The sequence below is a fragment of the Rhineura floridana genome, chromosome 10 (assembly GCF_030035675.1).
Source record: "Rhineura floridana isolate rRhiFlo1 chromosome 10, rRhiFlo1.hap2, whole genome shotgun sequence".
NCBI classification, from domain to species: Eukaryota; Metazoa; Chordata; class Lepidosauria; order Squamata; family Rhineuridae; genus Rhineura; species Rhineura floridana.
In genome coordinates, this window is record NC_084489.1 from 24,881,973 (window position 1) to 24,908,267 (window position 26,295).

General features: G+C 41.5%; 1 protein-coding gene and 1 long non-coding RNA gene across 5 annotated transcripts in view; one reads left to right on the top strand and one right to left on the bottom strand.

Annotated features, from left to right (window-relative positions):
- Nucleotides 1-377: 377 nt before the first annotated feature.
- LOC133364928 (uncharacterized) lies at nucleotides 378-25,995 on the bottom strand. The gene is made up of 3 exons (XR_009758060.1): nucleotides 25,361-25,995; nucleotides 7,443-7,542; nucleotides 378-835 (listed from the first exon to the last, which is right to left on the bottom strand). It is a non-coding gene; the product is annotated as an uncharacterized LOC133364928 (long non-coding RNA).
- SNRK (SNF related kinase) overlaps nucleotides 25,370-26,295 on the top strand; it is a 37,138-nt gene continuing 36,212 nt past the window's right edge. For 2 of the 4 annotated variants that reach the window (XM_061585992.1, XM_061585994.1), the window contains exon 1: nucleotides 25,370-25,764. The gene's annotated coding sequence lies outside the window, so the exon portion shown is untranslated. The remainder of the gene's footprint in view (nucleotides 25,765-26,295) is intronic. The other 2 variants (XM_061585993.1, XM_061585991.1) reach the window with 1 other exon arrangement.

Consider the following 26,295-nt stretch of genomic DNA (forward strand, 5'->3'; position numbering starts at 1 on the left):
TCTGATCAGCTTTAATTGGGCAACTGGAATTTGCCAGTAAGTGACTGAATGCCACCCGAAAATAGCAACTGTCTGGAAGCGCCCTCATCTTAGGGTTTTGTGGAATCAGTGCTATCAGCTCTGTAAGCTTAAGTGATAGCCATTAGATCTCATTGCACAACTTTGTGATGAGAATGAGATGCATATTCGGTAGGAAGTCTCCAGTCTCTGTTTTGGCATAAATTAAAGGTGGATAGCTCTCACTGCCATTTCTGAACAGGAAAGAACAAAAGCACACAACACAATAGCCAGGGTATTTGTTAAACAGGGAAGATTCATAATCTCTTAGCCAGATAATAATAATAATAATAATTAATAATAATAATAATAATAAATTTCCGAGAAGCTATTGTTGTCTGGATGAATGTCCTTTTGCTGCTGGATAGCCATTCACCTTTCAACAAGTAGATAACTTCTATTGGCAACAAGGAAGTTGTAGTTACAGTTTTTGCTACACATTTCAACTATCAGTATATTTCTCATCGTCAGCCACTCTGCATTTCTCCGTATCTATCACTCCACCACTCCTGAAAATGTTTAACTTCATTGGCTGACATACTGAGACACTATGTACTAATGTATTAACAACCAACTGCTATTGAAGGTTAAGATGGCTTGCATGGAATGAAGATATTGTATCCATATTTCTGTTGACGTGTGATGGAAATACCAAACGGACTACGTTTTGTTTGTTCAATGCATTTTTACCCCATTCTTCAGCCAAAAAAGATCCAAGCTGCCCAGAACAGCTCACATAAACTCAACAGAAGCAAGATAATCCTTGCAGGTTTACAATCTAAAAGGAACAACACAAAAGGAAAAAAGGTATGAGTAGGGAAGAAGAAAACAAGCAAACTCAAGCAGCAGTTCTTAAACTCTTAAAGCTTATTGCAAGTTCATTGCTATAACCAGAGGCAAACCCACTTACTGGGCCCCTCCAGATGACCCATTTATTGAACTTTCATCCATTTTTGTTTGCACAAAGCTTATGGGGAGGTTAGATTATATCTGGTCTTTATTGAGCACGCATTCTGATTTGTTTGCAGGGCGGTTCATCCTGCATTCATCCAAATATGCCTGCAGGGTGTTTATATGTCTTCTTACATATCTTCATATTTTTATATGTCTTGATATTATATTACAGGGTGTTTATATGTCTTCGCAGTAGTAATATATTCATCCTATACTTTTCAATGCATTTCCCTGTAATTTTCCCAACTGCAGAAAGTCTAAATATTTTTTAAAGTGGATTTGTTGCACTAGGGCAACAGAGCCCTTTAATCCACTTTGCAAGCTTAAAGTTCCAGTATGAGCTTGAATCCCTCCTGCAGATAGTGGCTGTCCAGAGGTACCTGTCCAGAGGTACAACAAAGAAAAACACTGGTTAACATATGAAAGTCATATTTGAAATTCACCACTTATACATCTCTGTTCTTAAACATGCATGTAAACATATGACCCCTTGGCATAACTTTAGGCAGATGGAGTCAAAAACTTCAGCCTACGCTTGTAAATCAGATTGTGTATCCATGTCAGACCAATACAGAGCTATATTAGAGCTACTTTCGTGTGATGAATAGGATATAATGATGAGATGAAGTTGTCAACTCAGTGGTATATGTATAGAATGAGAGAGAGAGAGAGAGAGAGAGAGAGAGAGAGAGAGGATGACTGCTCTATCAAATATCCAGAGCAAGCATTACCACCAGTCTGCTCCCATATGAGCCAATATCACTCATGTAATGCATTATGCACCTAATGAAACCAATGGCAAGTCAGCAGCATGTTGGACACTAGCCCATGGACCATTTCAGCTGTGTAAAAGGACTTAGTGATGTCCTTCACAGTTCTTTAAAAATGGATGATAAAAACAATGATGCATGATATAGAAACCTCCCTAAAGCCTTACCAAAGTTAGAGAAGCCAGTGTGGCTCATGTGAGCCAGTAAAAAGTCAGGAAGGTGGGGAGGAGGGGGGAGGTTGCTTGTTTTCAGTAATTGGTTCCAGAGCTTGGAAAAGTTAATTTTTTGAACTACAACTCCCATCAGCCAAATCCAGTGGCCATGCTGGCTGATGGGAGTTGTAGTTTAAAAAAGTAACTTTTCCAAGCTCTGATTGGTTCCATCTGTAAGATATAAACCTTATAAAAGGGCCAAAAGCTGGGCTTAGAACTGTTTTTATTGCTCAAAATTTTGATTAACAGTGCCCTCCAAAGCATGCTTGTTGAGAAGTATATTCCACTGCTTTCAATGGGCCTTACTTCAGGTAGAGATGGGTAAGTCTGTCAGTGCTGGCTTCTCTCCATTTCTTCTTTTGCCAATCTTAAAGTTCCTTTTTCTCCATATTTTCACATCAGTTTGTGATTTTTTTAAAAAAGACCTCACCAAAAATCATCAGCGTTTTAGTGCACATTTACCCTAATGTACATTTTTGTGCACAATACGATGCACATTTTTGTAAGCCATCTTCCCTAATGTAATGCATTTTTGTGTGTCGTTTTCAACAATGTACTCATTTTTATGCACATGTTCTCCTAATATACACATTTTTGTACACGCACTTGCTCGCTCAAGCATATGCATCCCTGGGCATGTTGTGTGTGTTGATATGTAAGACTGTGTGTTGGGGTCATGTCTCCATCATCACTGGCTTCCCTCCATGAGGGGGCTGTATATGGGTGTCATCATTGCTGGCACAGTCCTGACTGGACACTGGTGGTGTTTCCGGGAACCCTACGGGTGTGTCTGCCATTTGAATACCATTTTTGTATTTGCTACTTGTGTGTTTTGCCCCTCCCCTCCTAGGCTGATCAAGCACAGGGGACAGATGTTATTCTGCTGGTGTAGTAGTGGCATCTTCCTCATCTCCAGAGCAATACAAGTATAGCAGGGTAGGGAACCTCAGGCCCAGGGGCTGAATGAGGCCCTCCAGCCTGTTTCATTGCCCTTAGTTCACTGGTGTACCAAGGTCCAAACTGAGCTCCACAATGCCAGAGACGGCGCTCAACAAAGGTGAATTTGATAGATCTCGCTTGAAATGCAGAGTGAATCGAATTTTTCAACCCATCCCTGTTGAGTGTGTGTAAGAACTAGCCTACTGTACAAAGGTAAAATTAAAATTAGTTGCTTCTCCCACTTTTCCCTGTGGTCCTCTCCCCAACACTGACATGCGGCCCTTGGACGTTTGCATGCAGCCCTCTGGTGGAAAAAGGTTGCCCAACCCTGATGGGTACAGGATTGTTCCACCTGGCCCCCTGAACCCTTTTTGTGTGTTCATGTTTACTGTAACAAGCTAACACCGCTAACCTCCTGGAATTTGTCTCTTTCTTCTGATTTATCTTTCAGTTTCAAACAATCTTAAATACTTCTGTTGTGCTGTTACTAATAAATGGTTGAGGCACATACAGGAGAATGCATCTTGCATTAAAGCCAATGAAGAAAAACAAGGATGCTTCCTTTCAGCACAAAATGAAAATGAAAGTGAATGAATCACTGACTTGTAAGCTCTAATCAGTTGGTGTTATATAGAGCCTGCGAAGCTTTAGATGGCTTTACAAAGTAGTGACAAATGACTATAGAAAGATAATAGGCCACAAGGCACATGTTTGAGAATCAATATAACACCATTCTAAATGGTTACAACAGGACATTAAATATGGATCATAAGAAAGAAACAAAACTGCTGGGAAGGAAAACTTGTATGTTTCATTACATGATATAGAAGCAAGCATACTGTCTACTCCTGAGCCAATTGGGGAAATGTTTTTTTAAAACGACAATGGAATTCTGTGTCTGTCATATTTTTATTTGCCTTACGTTTGCCCAACAGTTATGCAGCAATTGTCAGTCCCACACTCTGCTGATAAAGACATTTTATCCAAAATTAATTTTTTGTTGAAACACAGACACTTAAAAAAAAAAATTTCTGCTCTCGTGTCAGCCACAACTAGCAAGCACAGTTTGGAACTCTGAAAACATCAGGATTCAATAAATGATAATAAATGCTTAGTATCTTTCCTTGGTGACATTTATACATTTTTAGACACACACTGCCTTAACAGGTGGATGAAGAGAATAGGAGGAAAATTACTAACTGGATACTCTTTTATCCACGTGTTTATGGACAAACACTTCTTTATGGTGGCATGATGCAGAATGCCTGGAAAGAGGTCTCAAACTGGGGCTCCCAGTAATTAGGCTCTGGAGGATGCCTTGCCTCCTGTATCATCAGTGGTCCGTTCTTGATTGAGCTCTAAGGGTTGCCACCTAAGCTGCAGTAGGAGCCTGCTTGGGCCTCCAGTCAGCTGACCTCAAGAGCCAATCCCAGTAGATGAGGCTCTATAAAAGCCTCCTCCTCAGTCAAATCAACTTATCAAATGGAGTAACTGCTGTAGAGATGCCGGGATCTTATTTCTTGATTGACAGTACCATCCAATCACAACCCCTTCCTCACTTGAGCCTCACATTTGCTTCTGGCCCTTCCAGACTTCTATTTCTGATTCAGATTATGACCCCTGCTTGATGATGACCATGCTCCTTCCTCCTCTGAACCTTCAGATCCCCTTTTGCCCACTCTGGAACATAATGTTCTGCCTGGATCTGAATACACCCCTGCCTCCGGCCCTTAGGTCCTGGTCTGGAATTTGACCGTGCTTGTTTTGGACTGCACTCTTGTCTGTAGACCCCATTGAAGCATGAGAGACACAAACAGGATCTCTAGCTTGTATTGAAAGAACTAGAAAAACATGGATGAACCTTGGTCAGGCATGGTATCCATGAGTACCTGAGAATGACTAACTCAACAGGTCACCCTCTTTGTGTCTCAAATTTGACCTAGGAAGTTCCTTATTAGGAAGCCGTAGCGTACCGACTTCCGGGAAGGGTGACTTAGCCTGTGCCTGCTTTTGAGACGGGCTCCTGCCTCAAAAGAAGCTTATTCAGATATATCAGTCAGTTTTTTCTTTTTTTTTTTGACTGATTAAACTTCTCCCGGGTAGGGAGAAACGAAGAGATTAACCTCAAAGCCTATTTTTGTTGGGACGACCAGATCTCATTAATTTATGGGACGAGGTCCAGCCGACGAAGGTGGGACAGATTTTCAACAGCAAGCTCTATCTGTTAAAGCGAACGTTCATCTTATCTTCTAAGAGAGAACGCACTAACAGGCAAGCACCCTTCTTTCTATATTTTTCTTTTACTTGACTTAAATTGTTGCTGTTTAAAAGAGATTTGCCAGATTGATCAGTTTTTGACATCTCACTGGGGAGCCATAACTTCTCTCTGCTACGCACTAATTAATAGCTTATCTCTGTTTTTGTTGCAAAAAGCTGTCCTGGATTTGCATTCTAAAGATATACACAGAAGAGGGATTTCTATTCCAGATTTTTATTTTGAAAAATATTATACTGTTTTGAGACTACTCTCTTTTTGGTCTATTTTATTTTGACGAATCTGTTTCTTGACGATTGCCATTAATTGTTTCGATCCTGGGAACTGCATTTTGTTTACTTAACTATTGGAGAGATAAGGCTGTCTGCTCTGTTTATACTGTGATGTCACCAAGTTTGGAGTATTAACCCAATTGTTGCTGAAATAAGAAGTGGTTTTCCTATATTTTTCTTTTAAAATGGCAATTAAGAAAGTGGCTGAAAATCTGGAAATAACTATGTTTCAGAAAATAATGGATGAGATTGAGATAATGAAAATTGAATTGAGTAAAATGAAGCAGGAGATTAAAGATATAAGGGTCCCTGTGAGAGAGGTGACCCTGGAAGGGGTCCCTGTGAGAGAGGAGACCCCGGAGATTGGAACAGGGGTCCCTGTGAGAGAGGAGACCCTGGAGACTGGAATAGGGGTCCCTGTGAGAGAGGAGATCCCGGAGATTGGAACCAACGTGGAACAGGAACAAGATTTGGAGTCTATGGACTTTAGAAATAAAATCTATTGTTTGGAACTCAATGTTATCTCTGAAGAAATGAATGAAGATTCTAGAGATAAAGTTATCAATGGCATGGATAATCTTCTGGACTGGAATGATGTGATGGAGCCCAATATAGAGAAAATCTATGGAATTAACTGCAGCCATGTGACAATGGAAAAACTTTTAAGAGATGACCCAGTGTATTTTGAAAAAAAGAACAGAGATATGATTTTACAGCAGTATTTCAGCAACCTATTCAGAATGGATGGCAAGAAAATATTTGGGATAGAGGTAATTCCCATCAGACTCTTACTATATGACTATGGCTTTGACAGCAAGATTATTATGGAATACTGATAATGGAAGATTGGATATTGAAATTACTTGACTTAACAAGACTACTGAAGATGGAAGATGGAAAATGGAACTAATAGAGATAATAGAACAATGGCTACTGAAATTATTGAACCTAACAGATTCTGATGTGATGGATTAATTGAAATGTTTATTTTGACTATGGTTATGACAATAAGATTATCATAATTAGTAATGAGATGGATTAATCGATATGCTTATCTGGAAAAAAAAATTGATAGATATATTTCTTAAAGAATTGAAACCTCTCTTTGACTTTTTGTGGAAAGAATAAAGTAATGTTTATGAGATTTGATGATTAAGTAAGATAACTACTGGAGGAAAGTGATTTTATAATATGACTTAAGAGACAGGATTGTTATATATTATAGACTTATAACTGATTTGATCTTTGACAAATGGGAAGTCAATATTTTACTCTTTATTTTTTATTTTTGTTTTTTCTTTTCTTTTTTTCTTTTTGTTTAACTATTTTTGATTTTGTTTTTTGTCTTTGAATGTTTTATGATTTTGTCTTGTATGTTTTATGAAAATCTGAATAAAAATTATTGAAAAAAAAAAAGGAAGCCGTAGCGTACCAGCTACCATTGCCTTCTGCCTTTACTATGTTATGACACCTCATCCCTTAACATGGCTGCTATTCATGTTGTGTAGGTTGTACATATACAATCATGTTGTGTAGGTGGTCCCCATAACTTATGTATGCATGTATGTATGTGTGTTCAGTTTCCTTTTTACAGAAATATTCAAGACAACTTGCAAATGTAATGATTAAAAAAAACTGTACAAGAGTAAATCAGCATCTCAAAATTCTTTGCTAGATCATCAGACTTAGCCTGGCCTATGTATGCAGCACAGTGTTTTAGACTACAACTCCCATAATCCCTGAACATTGGCCATACTGGCTGGGGCCGATGGACGTTGCAGTACTAGTCCCAAATGGTATAATCCAATCCAGCGTTTCCCAGCCTTGTGCTCTCTAGATGTTTTGGCCTATAGCTCTAAAACATGCAGTGAGCACAATGTTGGGGATGGATGGGACAAATTATGCCATTTGGGACTGCAGGTAGTGGATCCAGTTTTTGAATGCTGCCACATAAAATACTCACTGTAAGCAGAAAATGAGCAAAGCAGGCAGGGTGGCCATGTGTCCTACTTGAAGGGTTGCCAGAGTACAGTCCTCTGTTTGAAGGGCTGTCCAGTCCAAGTCTGATATAAAGATAAATAGGAGCCATAAGAAGAGAGAAGAGGTACCATGAAGTTGTCCATCAACAGCATTTGGAGAGCAGACTTCCCCACTATGTTGAGAACAGCTATATTTCTATTTAAATGTCAGTAATTATTTCAAAATGTGCATGTACGGGTGTAAATTAGCATATGCAGATTTTATGCAAATATGTATCTTCTTCTGACCTTTTCCCCCCTTCTTTTTTTGGTGATGCAAAAGTGGCTGTCCAGACGATGTCTTTTTCTGATATTTTAGCTTTATTTTTGTAGGCAGTTTTTTTTCCTCCGCAGAGGGAAAATTCAAAAATGGTGTTTACTTTCCCTCCCCTCAATTCTGAAGTGGCACAGTCTACTCTGCCACCTCACTTCCTTCAGTTGGCAACTAATTTTCAACAGAAGCCATATTTTTAACAGAACAAGAGTAGCAGGACTATCAACAGGGCTGGATTTATGCACAAAATAATTAAGCTCAGGGCCTCAGATTATGAGGGGCCTCTGAACATAAAACAATTACTAAATTTTAAGATTGGCATAATTGGATAAAAGATAAAGGAAACAGACTCTAAAGCAGACATTATGGTTCTGATGTGACAAAAATACACTTAATGGTTACACAATTATTTATCATTTTGTGTTTATAAATCAGTGCAAAAATAACTATAATATAGGTTTCATATATGCTAAGTAAGAAATCATAAGGTATTTTCATTTAAAGGTATTTCATATTTAAATAGGCTGATTGCAAGGTAACTGTTTTAGTTAGATTATTTAAAGATTAGAGTATTTAGTTGCATCCTCACCTATATACCGATAGATATGCAAATATAAAAGTTTATTATTTCTATTTGAATTACCCTTTCTGTTTGTATAATATGCATTTTCAGTAATACTATGGGGCCTCTTAAACCTGACATAGATGAGGGCCTCATCATGTTTTAATCTGGTCCTGGTCGTCGACATTGGCTCCACCAAATGACACTTCCACACACACTGAGACACTGTGAAAGAGCAGCAAAACCTTTATCCAACCCTTTTCTTCACACATTTCAACTGCTCACTTCCATTTCGCTATGTGTTCACACTGGACCAGCTCTAGGTTCAAGGGGGCTTTGGGCAAACGTCCCACCCCTGTCCGCAGAAGGGTGCCTTTATCTGGCTGTGGTGGCACTGGCAGCAGTCCAAGCAGCACCAAGTGGTTGAGTGTGACCACCCTTTATGTTTCCTACAATGCCTGAAAATGACCCTAGGCACAGCTGCTAAGCACTGCTCAGCGAGTTGGGCTAAAAATGGGCCCTGGGAAGAATATCAGGTACTGCTGCCAGCCCTATCTTGACTTGGGTTTGGCAAAGAGCTGAGGTGCACCTCAAGGGAAGGGTCCAGTCAAAGCCTCCCTTGCTGTGCACATGGCAGGAGGCGGGACTGAAGAGCCTCTTTGCACATACTTCAGGGGAGATGCATAACAGTGGGTGGGTCAGAATAAGGGGGGGGTAGTAGTGGGCCTCCAGATAGTTTCTAGACAACAACTTCCATCAGCCCTGACCATTGGCCATGCTGGCTGGGGCTGATAGGAGTTGGAGTCCAACCATAGCTGTAGGTCTCAGCTTCCCCACCTCTGGTGTAGGGGAATGACAGATGTTGCTGGATAGGTGCTGCTTTCCTTGGTGTTCAACACACCAGAAAGTGCAGGAAGATGGAGCAAGGTGGTATTTTAACAGCCTGTAATGAGGAACATAAGGGAAAAAACACTCTCTCTAATATATGCAGGGCCCAGGCTGTTTAGGTCTTTAAGGCTCAGAACCAACACCTTGAAACAGGCCGTCAAACAATCAGGTTGCTGGTGCAGCCAAGGCAAAATTGGGATAACCCAATATTTACACCTCATTGCAGAATTCTGCACGAATTGAAACCATTTTCATGGGCAGCCACTTGTCCCAGGCATTTGACGGATTACAATGATTTTGCTGTTTGTCGATGTATTTTACTGGGTTTGTTTTATGGTTATTGTATGGCTTTTATTGTTATGTACTGTTCTTTTTTCTAAGTTATGCTTTATGCTCTTAAACTGGTTAGTTGCTTGGAGATTCCTTATGTAATAAATGACAATTAAGTTGAAACAAACACACTTATTCATCATCATCATCATCATCTACATGGGAGGTTGCCAATGGATGACAGTGGTAAGAAAGCACTACTGTGTTCGTTACAGTGCCTGACACACTCTTTGCGGGAAATAAATGTCCTGCTAAGAATGATAGTGGCTTGCTGGCAAAAAAGCAGTGTTATTTTATTTATTTATTTTAAAAAGTATTTATATACTGTGCTCTTGCTAAACATCAGGGATGGGTACAGCAACAGAAAAACAATACAAAACAATAATTAAAATGACTAGCTACTCAAAAACATTTTAAACATCTGCATATTTCTATACTTTTACCAACTGTCCATGGTGCGTGAAAAGAGTTAACATCCTCCATTTGGGAGCAAAAACCACCCTCATGTTCAGCATGCTTGAATGGTTTAGGCCAGTCTTCTCCAGTCTCCACCTGGTGCCCTCCAGAAATTTTGGACTACAACTCCCACCATCCCTGACTATTGGCCGGGTTGGCTGGAGTTGATGGAGTCTAACAACACCTTGAGGACACCAGATTGGGTGAGGCTGGTTTATGCAACTCAGAAGTTAATGAAAGCAAAGGGGTGGACTTGAGGACTGGAGATGGGAAAGGAAATGTTGGTTTTAGAATTAAACATTCAGTTTAAATTTAACAAGGGAGGAGGAAAAGAAATAAAATCAGTTTGGTATGATCCATAATTAATGTTCTGCATCAGAAACATTTCCGGTGGGGGAGAGCCAATTCACCTTTGATATGCTGATTGCTTTTGAATGCAAAGTAATTCTCACGAAACATCCTCCAAGTGCCTTGAAAACCCCTTAAGACAGAGAAGTTCCCTAGGAAACAAGATGTGTGTGTTCCAAGCATTTTAAAGCTTGGACAGCTGACAGCTCGTCACTTGAACTGCTATAAGCCTCATCGATATGAGCAAACGTGTTTCAGCTCTGAAGTGACTCCTTTGCTTGCATGGAAGAAAAGATGGCTAGCAAGCAACTTAAACAAAGTGATGAGTTGAAGACTACATTATGACATCAAGGGCTTGTCAACACAACAGTGTTATTGCTGCTAAGCTCAAACTTGTGCAAAGGTGGCTTATTGGGTTTATGCTGTGTAGATATCTATCATCTTCTTTTATATGGCTGCTGAATGAGAAGCAACCTTAGAATTCACAGAGAAGTGTATTTTTAATGCCAAGAAGGCCATGTCCCTTGGGGCCCTTTTTCTTTCTGAGTTGTCCCTGGGAATGGGAGAACAGAGCTTCCTTGTTTGCCATTCTCCTAAAACTGTCCTTGGCTTAGACACTTTTGAGGAATGAAGAAACAACTTGGGGAAACATTCAGTTGCTAATTCCCACCATGGCAAAGAAGGTCATGCAGATTCACAGAATTGTGCAATGAACAGCCAAAGCCAAAATGCAACATCAGCTTGATTCCACATGTGAAAAAGCTGTAAATGTCCAACCACCACAAACAGGGGTTAATTGTATCCCAGACTTTGAATGGAGGCAGTTTACATGTGCCATCACCAAATCAGGATAACTCAAGCAATGACCATGCATGTGTGAACAGGTCGGCATTTGGGAGCAGTACCTGTAGCTCAAGCCACGAGTAAGAACTACTTTTAATAGCTAGATTAGTAGAATGGATTTCTGGATCCGCTAGTACACAAACAAGTACTGTAGCTGTTTTATTACATGTACATGCTTGTTTCCTCAAGACGTACGATAAAAACAAGTTGACGACAGAATAACATGCAAGCAAGCTATAAAATGGTAACCATGCTCGACAAGTAATGTAAAACAAATGCTGGGCTATTGGACACTTTTTGAAAACCTTTCCAGTTTGAGTGCTAAGTTATGCTTCACAGATGTGCTGGAAGAAACAAGTCTCCCCCCCTTTTCTGTATTGAGGAATGTTAACTTATACAAGGACTTTAGCTTCTTCCATCTCCTTGATAGTTTTCATATACATATATTTTCAAGGAATTATCCTTGTTAAAGTCATCCAGGTGTAAAATAGAACAGTGTTTTATTTTAAGGGGCACCCATTACTTTGTTTATTCAAACATTTGTGTTTGGCTTTTTATAAATCATTGGCTTGGTTCAGAAATAAATACCAAACTATGGTCTGACCATCATGAATGGGCTTCAGGTTTCTGTACTCCTCATTCCCTTTCCCTCCTTCCTCTCTTCACCTGATTTGACTCCCTTTCTTCCTAGTTTGAGCAAATCTTACTTTTATGTGTCATCTGAATTGGATGAATTATGGTTTATATACACCAAGAAAAGAGAAGCTTGCATGAGCTCAAAGTCATGGTGGCCAAACTATGGTTTCGTTGTTACATCTGAACCAAGCCATTATTTCAAAATGGTTGACATATACATTAAAACAGGCTAACAGAAAACAACAATAAATATAATTAATGCTACAATTCTGTACACACTTTCATAAATTAAGTCCCATTGAACTCAATGAGGATTCTCAGTAGACTTGTATAGAATTGCACCATAAAATGTTAAAAACCATATTCGAATTGAAAGCAAAAAAATGCAACCACAATTAAAACCCAAGGGGTATAAGAAAAACCTTTCCTGAAGTAAAGGTTTTGATAAACATTTAAGATTTGATGGTTAATATCAGCACTTGCGAGTGAGATCAGGAGATAATGGGTAGTCAGTACTAGCATTTCTTGAAAGGAACCTGGGATTTTACCTGGAGCAGAAGGCCCATTTTCTGCCCGGATAATCCTGAGAGGAAAATTGCATGAGTCAGTATCCAATTTGCCATTATGGAACTAATCCGTACAAGAGGGCTGGTTTTCAGTCTAGGAAACACCGGTACAAAAGATGCCTGCTCAGCAACATAACTAACTGACTGACCAGCAGCTGCTATTTCTCAGTCTTGTCTACACCACAGATTTGTTGAAAGGTAAAATGCAGTAGTGCGATCCTTGCAGGAAGGGCCAGGTACATATAGGAAACCTTTAGGGATGGGGAACCTGTGGCCCTCCAGATCTTGTTGGACTACAACTCCCATAATCCCTGATCGTTGGCCATGCTGGTTGGGGCTGATGGGAATTGGTGGCCTACAGCATCTGGAGGGCCACTGATTCCCCATCCCTGCTTTAGACCATTCCTCTAATTCCTATACCTTTTTGTAACTAAGCCAAAGTACATGGAATTAAAATGATCACACATTTCCTCCCCACCCACCCCACTTATCCGTGCCTCCATTTCTCCCCTTCCTTGGTTGTTTCCCTGTGCCTATTTTAGATGGAAAGCCCCTTGGAGTAGGAACCTGTCATATCTGTTCTTAGTGAAATGCTATGTACATCGATGGCACTGTGTATGTATGTAAATAAGTAAATAAATAAATAGCAAACAATATGTACTAAGAAACTGTACCATGCAGAGGCTTCCAAACATGAATCATTGAAGCAAAATAGTCACTGGCACAATTTTCACACCTGATGCTGCACACCTGTACATAGAGATTATCTCCATGAAGGAAAAATAGGGTTGCCAGGTTACAGCTGGAGATTCACTGCCTTCCTTCAAAGCTCCTGATTAATCAGGAGATAGAGCAGCCACCCATTGCCTCTCCAGCTCAGTCCATTCCTTTTTGTCCACCATGATCCCTACCCTGTAGCTTGTGTGGCATGCCTGGAGTTCCATAGGAGACAGAGAAAGGGTGGATGAAAATAGAACTGGGAAATAAACAGGAGCTGTTTTTAAAGTGTCAGAGATGATTTAGTGGAAAATATGAAGGAAATATGTAGAATGTGAAAGGGTCTGCAGTGGTGGGCTCTCCAAGACTGGAGGCATTCAAGAGGCAGATGGACAGCCACCTATTGGGTATGCTGTAAGTTGGATTCCTGCATTGAGCAGGGGGTTGGACTCAATGACCTTACAGAACCCTTCCAACTCTACTATTCTATGATTCTATTATCCCACATGTGGAGTCTAGTTATGGTTTCCTGGTGATCAGGAAAAATCACTCAGAGCAGAGGACATCTCTTCTGTGTGTCCTGGAGATGCGCTCTGAGATATTTTTTTAAAGGTTTTAGAGCTAAACCCCAGTGTGCCAAGTACAAATTCAGTCCTGCAGTGTTGACAATCCCAGCCTTTTTCTATACCACACCTAAATGAGAGTCAGATCAACTTGGGCAGCTTTCTGCATCGTTCCTATTGTACGAAAAGGACACACGCATCAGATACCTGACAGAAGGGGGGGGGAGCTAAATACCACAGCTCTTCAGTGCCCCTTACTTTTGGAATCTCATTTGAGCAATGCTAAGGTGTGACTCAGAATGAAAGCATTTGCCTTTGTGATTGGGTGTGGAGAGAGTTGTCAGACATTTATAGTCCAAGCAAGCAATAAGGAATGTGTCTTATATTTCTCAAGTGGTGAATAGGACTAACAGATTGAGATAGTATATAATTCCCTCTGAAGTGCTTAAGTATCTGTACATTCATTGTAACTGAGGCTTGAACCATGTTTTTGACAATCTGCTGTAGCTTTACAAATGTTGCATGAGCCACTACAAGAGAATGCATCGTTGATGCTAACATCAAGATCTATTTCCCTGTTCTGTCTTGTAAAGGAACCCCCGTGATTGTGTTAACTGTAAAAGATGTGCTTAGGTTGAGATTTGAGAATGGCATGGATTAACAAAACCAAAGTTCAAATACTGTCGTCATCTGATTTCCATTGAGATTATATTAGTGGAATTGTTCTGATGAGAGAAATAACAAAGTGTGTCCCTGGAAATTACTCTTCCTGTATAAGCATCACTGGCTCTTGGCAAGAAATGTCACAAGCTGTACAGCTGAGGAAGTAGACATTTTGATAAATTATTTCCAAAATGAACAGTGGCTCACTATCCAACCAAAATCAAGGTTACAGACAAAAGGACTGCTTCTTCGTTCTGTGTACCTGCTTCAAAACAAAGTCAACAAAGAGAAGAAAATAAGACTTGCAGATTTTTTGGCTTTAAATTAGTTAAGGCCTTTCTCTGGATCAAAGGCATGGGGAGTTGATTCATGCCTTTATCTTGCTCATTTTTCAGTCCTCAAAAGAAATATCTCCCTTTGATTTTCAGTTAAGCATCAGCATGGGATGGAGTTTACAGGGGTCTGCCTGACCTCACAAATGTCAACATCACTTTTGAGATTACCATGATGTACAGGTTTCAGCCTTGGAATAATTTCCTGTAGGGATGCAAAGACAGCAGCTGGGTTATTTCCAGGTTTTACCATTCTGGAAGAGGCATAATCATTCAGCGTAACAGTAACTATGCTCTGGAATACTTAGCTTTTTTTCTGGATGTAAATAAGCATTTATCCCATCCCCTATCCAGAAAATTCTTTGCATGCATGGAGCTGTCCAGAGGGGTTGCTTCATTCACTCAATCGAGGGACCAAAGCTGTGTGCACGTTCTGTTGTGTATGTCAGTGTGCCCCCCAAACCCCTTTGTGCAAATAAGCACATATGGAATTCAGGACTGAACCAAACAAAAGATAGGTAGTGCTGACCGTCGGTGAGTGCTAAAACAAGATGGGAATGGAATGAAAATTGCAAGGTTGATCCAGCCAAAGTACTTTCAGGATGCATTCAGTTTTCTGAGAGAGCTAAACCACTGGGATCTAACAGTGCTTAACTGTTGCTGAATTGTGCCCTCTGCCACATGTTTAATTTGGTTTTGTTGTTAATTCTGAATTCAGAATATGAATAAGCTGGAGGCTTAAAAGGAACACAAAACTGCTTTCCAAGTTCATTGTTTCCTCTGTTACAGGATGTATACCAAGTGCTACTTTCCAGACCTTCAGTGGTTGTTTGACACACAAACATTAGTTTCCTTTTGGCTGTTCAGATAAATGTGGATTTCATGAGTCTAAATATATCGCATTGTTTGACATTTTGCTTGCTAAGCTTTGGGTGCGTCTCTGTACGTAGTCCTTGAAGCAGGCTTCATAGGAACCTGCTTTCAGTGCCAAAGTTCAGCCCTGAAATATAACAGGGGGTAATAAGTAAATAAGAGAATATATCTGAGCATGTGCAGAGAGCCTTTTTATCATGATTACCTAACCACACATTTGGGATTGGGAAAAACATCTCCAAGACAGGGCTGAATTCCATTACCCCCCCCTTTTTAAAATTAACCACTCGAGACTAGCATTTTGAGATTCCACACTAACACAGCGATCCTATACTCTGGTTATGCTGAGGGCAGGGCGGGTTGGAGGAGATACACTGCTCCTAAGCCAGCAGAATGGCCATCATTTTTTTGCATTTTTACCTTGGGAGGGTAAAATATGTCATCAAAAAAATACAAAAATGGTGTAGAAACAGGAGTCACGCCCCCAGCAAACCTGGAAACTCCGCCAGTGCCTACCAATCAGGACTGTGCTGGCAATGATGTCCACCTGGATGGAGCCAATGAGGTCATGACGACAGCAACATGTCCCCAGCACCCTCCCTTGCATCACTGCAAACACAAAAAGCACTACTACATTCCCAGTCCACCAGCCCCAACAGTACAGCTAAAAACAATCCCACCACTGTAAGTCCCCAGGCATCGCTCCAGACAGTTGAATCCCCTTATGCTCTTCAAAAGCACTATTTTGGAGCACAGCACCCAAAAGGGAAAAAGGAGAGCTCCCACAGCGCCAGTACCCACTAACCCACACTGCTCCCTGGGCAGGACACCTGCAGAGAGCACATTCAGGGCCCTCCTTAGCTACATGATCTCAAGCATAGGGTTCTGCCCTCTGTTACTATTGTGTTACTCACAAGCCTAAGCACTTGCAAAAAGTATTATACTCGGTTCTCTTCGGATTTCCCGCCACCCCCTGATCAATGAGAAGCTATCCTACCTCCCCAGAAAGGCAAAGGAAATCAGGAAGGCAGAAAACCGAGAACCTTTGACTGATCTAATTAGTGTTTACATTGGGAGCAACTATGCTGGCTTCCAAATGCTGCACCACTGGAGGTGAGAAGGAGAGACTAATTATTATAGGGTAATTAAGCCAGAGTGACCAGCTGCTAAGAAGGACAGGCCTCCTAATGCCTTTTGTAAACATGAACATAAGAATATACAAAGAGCCAGTTCATCATCCTGAATGGCCTACTAGATGCCCTTGGGAAACCCACAAACAAGATGCGAAGGCTTAAGGCCTCTCCTGCTGTTCTCCAGTGATTGGTGCCTTTGATCCTGGAGGTAGCATATAGCCATCATGACTAGAAGCCATTGATAGCCTAACCCTTTTGCCTTACTTCCTTTTAAAGCTATCTAGTTGATGGCCCTCATATCTTTATTATTCATTTATTTATTTTATTTAAAATATTTCTGTCCCACCCTTCTACCAGACAACAGGGCACTCAGGGCGGCTACAATAAAATAGCACACATATATAGTAAAATACACAATAAAAACACAAATATTAGAGTAAATTAAAATGCATAAAATACCATTAAAATTATTAATTAAAATACATAAAATGCATTATGCATGCACACACATACAAGACTACATACATGTATATATGTGCATACACATATAAGAGAGTGAGAATAAAAGAACGTAAAAGATAAAAATAAAAGATGAAAAACTTAAAACAGCGTCAGGCTGACCTGTCAGTCCCAACCAAAGGCTCTCCGGAACAAAATAGTTTTTACAAGTTTCTGGAAGACCATCAGGGAGGGAGCAAAGCGGGCTTCTTGGGGCAGGGAATATCTTCTGGTAACAAATCCTATAGTTTAACTATGGACAGTGTGAAGAAATACTTCCTTTGTCTCTTCTGAATGTCCCAACCTCTGCATCATTTGACACTGGGTGCTAGGTATTATGAAACAGGGAGAAAAAGTTATTTCTATCTAGTTTTGCGGCACCATGCATAATTTTATAAACCTGGATCATACCCCCCTTACTTTTTTTCCCTAAACTTTTTTTGGTAGAGCCCCAAAGGGCATGCTAATTGCCCCTCCCTGGTCATCAGACCAATAGTTTAACAATTAAATTAACATTTTTTAAAGTGGGGGCTCAATAATCCTCGCAGATCAGCTGAGGGAGGGCTGTGTGCCTCCCTCTGTGTGTGCACACACGCATAGGAGAATGTGGGGTGGCCACACCCACTGCTGTCATGTGGCCCTCAGAGGATTGGCCAAATGTTTGCCAAAAAAGTGAGTCACCCCTGGTCTACTGGATTCATCCCTATCCACATTTGTTACAGACCAGCATTTCCTATTTTAAGAACTCTTGGATAGACACCACCTGGACCCACTTATTTGTTAATTCTTAATTTGTCAATAAGGCCTTCATCACTTGTCACAATTTGCCTCAGCTCTTCAGACTCCCTTCCTGAATATGTCAGCTCAGGGATAGTTATGAGGCTACCCTACATCTTCTGCAGGGAAGGCAGGTGCAAAGAATTCATTCAGCTTCTCTGCAGTCTCCTGAAGCACACTTTACTTCCTTGTAATCCAGCAGGTCAACGTCCTCCCTAGTTGGTTTCCTGCTTCTGTTGTATTTAAATATTTTTTGTGTTGTTTGTCCTAATATTTTTAGCAATGCACTCAAATTATTTTTGCATCCCTTATGGTCTGCGCCAGTGACTGCATTTCTTTTGCCCCATTTTGTGTTCCTTTTTGCTCTCCTCATTTGGGCAAAACTTGCATTTACTGAAGAGGGAATTTTAGTAAACACAGATTTCTTTGCTTGTGCATTGACAATCCACACCTGCCAAAATTCTCTTTTCTACACAACTCCCAGTACCATAGCTCTGCTCTCTTTCTTATATATGTGACCACCATAGTTTTTGTTTAGCACTATGATTGGACACATGCAAATGATAGAGTTTTCGCTGTTTAACATTTTTGGAGTATGAAAAGTAGCCAGAAAGCTCAATGTGAATCCTATGCAGTGGCAGAGGTGGTTAATCTATGGTCCTTCAGATGTTGTTGAACTCCAACTCCCATAAATCCTAGCCAGCATGGCCAATGGTCAGGGATGAAAGAAGCTGGAATTCGACAACACCTGCAGGGCCACATTTGAGTCTTTTAAATAAAAGGTCACAACATCATATTTTGGAACGTTACTGCTTGAGGTGTCTTGCATTTTTGCCAGAGAACTCACCTTAGTGAGAACTTGATTAATTATTATTTGTATGCCAAGAGGTGCTTCCATTCTAAAATTCAGCACACAGGGAAGGGAGAAAGATGGGAGAGATGGGTAATGAAAGGAAAATATGGATTCAGTTCAGTTACATTTAACTAGATGTGGACTTCTCCAAAATGTCAAGGCTGAAAGTACTGCAGTCAATTTGAATGTTAGTTTTCTTTCCAATCCACACTGAGTAAATGTGCCTATAAGCTAGTAACTTTGTAAACCAAATGTCTTGTTGGCGAGGCCAACTGCATTCCTCTGTCATTCCACATAACCTTCCCATTCCTGTTTGTAAGTAAGTAGGCCACTGCAGGGCAACATTTAAATTTCAAAAGAGAATATAAATTTAAACTAAGAGGGGAAATAAACCCTAAGCACATTTCTTTTTCTGTAGGCTCTGCAATGCCTCTCACTCCTCTGTTAAAACTTCACAAATTAACTCTTATCCAAGACTGGATATTAACCCTTGCATGTAGGTTTTGGCTAATCTAGATGACTGTATTTTGCTAATAAACATGATACTATCATTCAAATAAATGTAGATTTATTTATTGTATTTATACCTTGCTTTCACCAAAAAAGCTCCCAGAAGAGTTTACAAAACTAGTCCAAACTAGATGGTATGTTAGCTCCTTAAGTGCAAGGTTTTATTTTTATCCAAATTGCCAGTGCAGGCCCCCCAAATCTGAATTGGTACCCTAGCGTGCAGGGGGGGAGGATTAGAAGCTTTAACTCCCCCTCCCCACTAGTTCCAAATCAGAGTGGGCCCCTCTGTTTTGACAATTTGTATGGGGGAAAACAGCTCCTACTGAAGCAAATGGGTATTTGTGTTGCTGACATGGGGTCCCTCATCTAACCTGGCACCCTAGTGAGGAACAAACGGCTAAATCCCCCTACCCCCCATGCTATCGTCATGATCCAGATCAGAGGCCCTGAACTTGTAATTTGAATTACAACCCTTGCCCTTTAGGACACAAATACAGAGCTAACCTATCATCAAGGTTGGCCTTGTGAAAGTCCTTGCCCTGAAATACAAGGAAAGGGGAATGGGGAGGGTGGAGGTAACAAGTAAGCTCATGTACCAGTTCTTGAAGTTATAGTTTTCTTGTATTGGTTATATAGTTCTGTCTATGCACATCCTTGCTGTCTTCGAGAGCAACTCTTCCCCTGAAGACCTCCCCCTTCCTACATCATACCTGGGAGCAAAGCTGCTCCTGCCACACAGTCCTTCTCTCAAACACCTGACTTGATGGCAATTGGAATCTGCACAGGAATGGGCTTGTTGGAGTTAATTCTCCTTCCTCACCATTGTCAGTGGTAGGATGGGTGAGAATTTGTATTCAGTCTGCATTTCAAGCCGAATTTATAAAATTCGCACTTTCCAAAACAATATGAGAACCGAAACACAGCCATCCTTCAAAATTCACACTTATTTGAATTTTGCAATGAAGTTCGCCAATCAGTGTACAAAAATGCATGTTAGGTGAAAGTGTGAATAAAAATGAATTATGAGTGGAAATAATATGCAAGAATGCATTATATGACCAGAAATGGCCTGCATAAATCTGTACATTAGTCAAAACACCCTACAAAATGTGTTTATTAGGAGAAATTTGCACTAAAATGCTGAAGAATTGTCATGAGGATTTTTTTTTTTTTTAAAAAGGCAAATTGCTGCAGAAATGAATTTGAAATTGGAGAAAATGAGAAACTGAGAAGCAAAATTGTCAGATCTTTCCACCCCTAGTCAGTGGCGATTCTGGCTGTCTTGTCCTTGTCCAAGAGCATCCCCACTCTGGAAACCACCCGTTCCCAGGAGCAGAGATGATAAATGTCTAGGCCAGGAGGACAGGGCTGCTTCTCAAAATATACAGACAGACCCAAAAATTCAGTCCCAGTCTTTTATCCAATAAATTGCTTCTGTTTAAATCAATGATATGCTGTTGAGACATGAATAATAGAGGTTCGGTTGCAGGAATTCATGCCTCATCTTGTCGCACTTTACCACGCACTGTATTTAATTAAGTTTCTTTGCAGTCCACAAAAGGAACCAAGGCTGTTAAAAGAGCCAAGGATGGTGGGGATTACAATGTCCTGGAGCCACTTCATTAATTAACACATGTGATCATTTATGCCTAAAAATAAGCAGCAACATAACAGGGCTTTAGATATTTGCATTATACTATCTTATTATTCTTCATTTATAGAGAGGAAGAGAGAAGGCGATGTTGCCTCCCTTTCTAGAGGCTTGAGAGCTAAGCAAGGCACCAGTCAGCCATATTTTGGGCACAATGCAAGACAGCTGTTTAAGGGGATGATTCTGAGGTTCTTTAAAAGGGCAGCCTTTTTGTGTGACATGATCTATCCTGATCCTACTCATTTCAAGGGTGTAGGATGGGGTTTCTCATCCTTGTTGAGCAGGGGTGGGGAACCTGTGTCCAGATGTTGATGGGCTCCAACTCCCATCATCCCAGACCATTGGGCATACTGCCTGGGGAATTGAATCCAGCAACACCTGGAGGGCCACAGCTCCTCCACCCCTGCCATCCAAGAGTTCTGCCACAAACCTTTACAACAGCAAAAATACTGTTCAGAATGGTAGAAATGTGTATGGAAATGGGCCATAACAGCTAATGGGCAAGTGTCAGTGTCAGCCACAACTTTGCTTCACCTTTCTTTCCCAGAGCCTCGTTTTCCTCCTTCTGTCAGCTCCTCTTTGGACTCATACATCTTGCTATACCTTTTACCTCAGCTGCCTTCTTTTCCCACCTTATTATGTTACAGTTATAGTATTATCCCTGTGGCCATTTTAGTGAGATGTTCACCAGATTCTCCGTACCTGAAGAGAACATGGCCCTGGTTCCCCTGCTGAATTGTCACTCTATTGTGTTTTCATGCAACAATCATTGCTAATCTCCAAACGGCTGCATTTATTGTTTTAAAATCTCTTCCTTTCTGTCTTTGCCTATTTCCTTAGTGTGAGATGTAGTGGTGGCAGGTGTTCATTGGGACTGGTGAGGTGGAACAGAAGGAGACCAATAGTAAGTGGAGACAGACCCAATGACAGAGCCATAACCTGACTGGTTGTAAGAAGGCAGGCAAGTGAGGGCTGGCTGAAGGCAGACTGTGATTGATGGGGCAGTGCCCCATTCACTATTATTGACCAGCCTCCACTGATGAGATATGTTGGTTGTTAGGCATACAAATAGGTCTGAGATGAGGGTGGGTATTGGTGTAGTTGTATTTTATTACTTGGCATAACATACTGTCTGATGTCTCCCCTAAAGCCATGGAAAACAGGGTCATTTCCCTATGCAATTCACAGAAGGGAAGAGCATTTGGGGGTTCTCTCCCAGATGAAAGGTTGCAGGTTCACCCAATGCAGTCTTTTACCTTTCTTGCCCTCTCTCTGTTCAGATAGTGTTTTTCCTGCCTCCACTTACAAAGCTGTCCAGGAAGAAAAAGCAGATAAACTCACAAAGGTGTGAAACATTATTATATAAGATAACTAGCACCTTGAATTGAGCCCAGAAGGCAAGAGGAAGCTGGTGCAGTTGCTGAGGCAGCAGATTAGATGTGGCCGTCCAGCTTATTATATGTCTACAAGTTGCCAATCCTCTAGATATTTCTGAACACTTAAAAGTTTGAAGATACAGAAGAAAAGTTTGAGAAAATTAGTTCTCTTGTACTCTGCCAGATTTCTATCTATTTATTACATTGCTGCCTTTCCTTCAAGGAGCTCAAAACAGTGGATATGGTTCTCCCTATCCCCAATTTTATCCTCAGAAGAACTCTATGAAGTAGGTTAGATCAGGGATGGGGACCCAGCAGCCTTCCAGTTGTTGCTGGATTCTAACTGTCATCCCCAGCCAGCATGACCAATGCTCAGGGATGGTAGAAATTGCAGTCCAACATCTGGATGGCCACAGGTTTTTGCATCCTTGACGCAAACAGTGACTACCCAAGGTCACAAGAGAGATTTCATTTCCAGTTTATTTCTGTGCACTATTGAATGCATTGGTAAGTACATCTTTACCATCAGTCAATCCTTGTGCTCTTTCTCTGACTTGCCTCTCGAAGGAAGAGTCTGAATTTCGGTATGGGTATCAATCACCATCTGGTCATACAAACAAACAAATAGTTGCTGGAGTCCCCTGAACCCTCCCTACGATATCAACTGCCAGGGGTCAAAGGAGCTGCCATAAATGCCTCCACATATCTCTAATATATTGTAATTTTTTGGTGGGCTGCAATTGCAAATCACTTTGAAAGACAAACCTGACTTAAAAGGCATAGTCAAAATACAGCAAACACAGTTTTGCCAGTTTTAATAAATTAGCAGTAAAATCATTCTATCAGGAAGGGTCACCATCAGTGAAGCCCACTCCTCCCTACATCAGCTGTCACCTGGCAGCTCCATTACATCAGGCAGAGGGAAGAAGAGAAGGGCCACCGCATCAGCTGAGGCTAGCAGTTTTTGGTTCCTCTTCTCTTACAACTGTTTCCCATTTTAGCGGCCATCGTTAGAATTTTGTAAACAAGATCAAGAGTGCACGTTTTTCTTTTTTCCTCCTCCCTCTCAATCCTTCTTTTTTTGTGTAGGTTGTGGCTAATTATTGCTCATTGTAAGTTGCTTGGGAACCAATTCCGGCTAAAGAACAGGGTAAAAAGCCTTCAAATAAATAAATAAAGGTGTTTCCACAATGTGTGTTTATTGTGGAATTGCCACACTTTGATCACTTACTTTTTACAGGGCATCTACATGACATCATCATCAAATTGTTCTTCGTTTCTCATGCACTTTTAGAATAGCCTATTGGCATGCAGCATACATCTTTACCTTTGTAAAACTTCACAACTGCCTTTCCAGTCAGCACCATTTTAGCAATGTATTTGTTTACTTGATTTTAAGATTTGTACTTTTTGGTCTATATTTAGTGTTTTTAAAGCATTCATGCCTAATCTAAAAAGTTCTAAATCTAATGCCAATTTAAAACCGATTTACAAAATAAGCACTCTACTAAACAGCACGCATTGTCCCTCAGACACTTACGTTACACCCACAAGGACGGATGGAACATGGCAGTATGAAGACACACACAAAATCCTGTATCCTAAATTTTAAAATTGTGTTTTAAATTGTGTATTTGTTTTGGTGTTTTTGATTGCTGTAAACCGCCCAGAGAGCTTCGGCTATGGGGTGGTATACAAGTGCAATAATTAATTAAATTAATTATATCCACCAAAGTGTGAAAACTGTTGCAATTCTGTAAGTAGCTTATAGCAGAACAATGACTGACTAAAAGCTACTGTGTGGAAGCACCCCACATCATCATGTCAAGGACCAGAAGAATCTGCAGATTAAGGGAAAAACTTATGTGGGTTGGTATCTTTACCATTAGCTATTCTCTGAGTCCATTTGCAGCTCTTTTGTGTCCCCATCCTTTAAAGAAAAGAGACTGTATGGGTATAGGTGACCCCTATCCCCCTCACAATGAAAGAATGCATGAAGGAGGTCACAGGGCAGCCCCCATCTTCACAGCAGCCAAAACTCTTTCCAAGCACACTTTTGGTCAGCATGCCAAAGGGACTATATGTGTATATTGATGTATATACAGAACTCCTCAATGCAAGGGGGAACCTTGGCACAATCAAGTTCCCCCTTCACATGGAAAAGCTCTATATGCATACATTATGATGTGTGCAGAGCTTCTTCTTACACCAGCCAAACTGCTGCATGCTTCAGCAGTGGGTAAGGCAGAGCCCATGCAGCTTCACAATCCCAGTACATATTTTTTTCACTGTTTGTTTGTACAGAGATCCCTAAACCCTCCCTATGATATCAACCACCAGAGACTAGATGAGGCTACCATAAATGCCTCTAGATAGTCCTAATACAGCACACCTTCTTACGGGCTACAACTGTAAGCCATTTTGAGGGACAAACTTGACAAAAACACACAGCAAAAACATAACAATTTTGCAAGACTTAATAAATTAACAGTGAAAGAAAACAGACCCATAATCTCCTGCAACGTTATCAAACCAAACCCTTACACTCGATGCTAACCATCACTCTTGATTCTACAGGCATTACACCAATGGAAAAATCCTTTCTCCTGCCACTCTTGTATCTATCCACCATGAGTAGCACAAGGTATTAAGGCATAACTAAGCCCCTTTAAATGATCTTGAGAGCATTCCTTTAACCGATATTCCAAGGCTTATTATTGTCAATTAAGTCACATTACATGCTTCAAACCCACCCGCCCTCCGCCGTATGCGACTCTCGGCGGGCCAAAAAGGTTACCCACCCTTGTCTTAGAGATATGCTCATAACTCGAGAGACGTATGTCGGACAACAGAAAGCCCGCCACGGTCCCCTCACGTTTAACCAACCCTCCTCAAACCCAAAACACTCGGTCGCTGCTGAAGCAGAAGTCTAATCAGGAAGGCAAGCAACGACGCTAAGCTCTTATTGGCCAGCGTCTGGACGGCTCCCCCTGTGGCGCACGCGCAGTTCTAACCTCTTTCTCTTTCGATGCTCCTCCCTATCCTGCGTTTCCTTTCCCTCCTCCTTCTGCTCCTCTGACTGCAAGCGAGCCGCTGTTGTTGTCAGTACGTTTCGTAGCCCGCCGGGGACACAGGAAGCGCGAGCGCAGTCCGTTGGGCGCGCGAGCTAGAGAACCCAAACGAAAGTGGCGCGAGCTGCAGAACGTCGAACCGCTGGTCTGTTTTAGTTGTTTGTTTGTTGCTGCCGCCGCCTCCTTCGCCTTGTGACTGTGGAGGCCACTCCGCAGCTCCCTGCCTGTGCGATACTAGAGGACGGGCGCTGAGGAGAAGCCGCCGCTGTCCATGCGGCGAGTGGCGGGGGGAAAAACGAGGGCCGCGGCCGGAGGAAGGGCACCGGCTGTAGGTGCTGACACTGGGAGTAAGTTACCGAGGGTGGAGTGAGGGTTAAGGAAGCGAGACTCAAGCCCGGTTTGGCCTGCCCGCCGGGGCCGTACAGTTCTCCTCGGCAGGCCTCGAGGGACAGGTGCCGGTGAGGATGGGCGCAGCGCAGATATTGGTTGAGGGCGGAGAAGGAGAAGGCAAGGTCCCGAGAGTCTCGCCGTCATCCCCGGAGGCCAAACCCCGCGGTGCTGGGAAGGAGCTGCATCCGTTTTCACCCTGTGTGTGCTTTATATGTGTGTCTCCATCACGTTCACACCCTTCTTCCTCTCTCTCGCTGCCTGTTTGCGACAGATTGGGGGAAGGGATGGGTGTGTGTGTGTGAGTGAGAGAGAGAATGAACGGTGGGAGTTTACGTGTACGTGTGAATGTAATGCCTCTTGGGGTATAGAGTGGTGGGATGGAGTTCGTCAGAGAAAGGAACAGTCGCGGGGGACGGGACGGGTAAAATCAGTCTGTGTGTCTAGTATTTTTATTTTTAATCCTATATGATGTTGTATCTAAGAGGAGG